General features: G+C 43.6%; 1 non-coding gene across 1 annotated transcript; it reads left to right on the forward strand.

Annotated features, from left to right (window-relative positions):
- Nucleotides 1-109: 109 nt before the first annotated feature.
- trnar-ucg (transfer RNA arginine (anticodon UCG)) lies at nt 110-182 on the forward strand. Its single transcript has one exon. It is a non-coding gene; the product is annotated as a tRNA-Arg (tRNA).
- Nucleotides 183-612: the final 430 nt, after the last annotated feature.

The raw sequence follows: 612 nt of genomic DNA on the forward strand, positions 1-612 counted from the left end.
TGACACTATTGCCATGAGAATTAGCATAGAACTGGCAGTTTTCTGTTTGCTGTTTCAGTTTAGCTTGCATACGTCTGTCTGTGAATGCCTCTGGGTTAACCAAAGAGAGGGCCCAGTGGCCTAATGGATAAGGCACCAGCCTTCGGAGTTGGGGATTGTGGGTTCAAGTCCCACCTGGGTCATCTTTGAGGGGTTTCATTTAAATTGGCTATGCAAGAAATTCCAGGATGATAAGTTCAAAGTGACATTATAGCCATGAGAATAAGCATTGAACTGGCAGTTTTCTGAATGCTCTTTCAGTTTAGCTTCCATAAGTCTGTCTGTGAATGGGTCAAGCAGAGAAGAGGCCCAGTAGCATCATTAGCTATTTTCTGAAAGCTCTATTAACCAGTAAAAGTCCCAGTGGCCTAAAGGGTTATGGCATTAGTCTCTGTGTTCAAGTCCCACCTGGATTGTTTTTGTTTTGTTTGGTTGGTGGGTGTACTAACAAAAAAGGCCCAGTGGCCTAATGGATAAGGCATAACTTCTGAGCTGGGGATTGTGGGTTCGAGTCCCACCTGGGTCATTGTTGAGAGCTTATGTTTAAATTGGCTGAACAAGATATTCAGGTAT

Source organism: Sinocyclocheilus anshuiensis, unplaced genomic scaffold (genome assembly GCF_001515605.1).
Source record: "Sinocyclocheilus anshuiensis isolate Anshui unplaced genomic scaffold, SAMN03320099.WGS_v1.1 scaffold14642, whole genome shotgun sequence".
Classification (NCBI taxonomy): Eukaryota; Metazoa; Chordata; class Actinopteri; order Cypriniformes; family Cyprinidae; genus Sinocyclocheilus; species Sinocyclocheilus anshuiensis.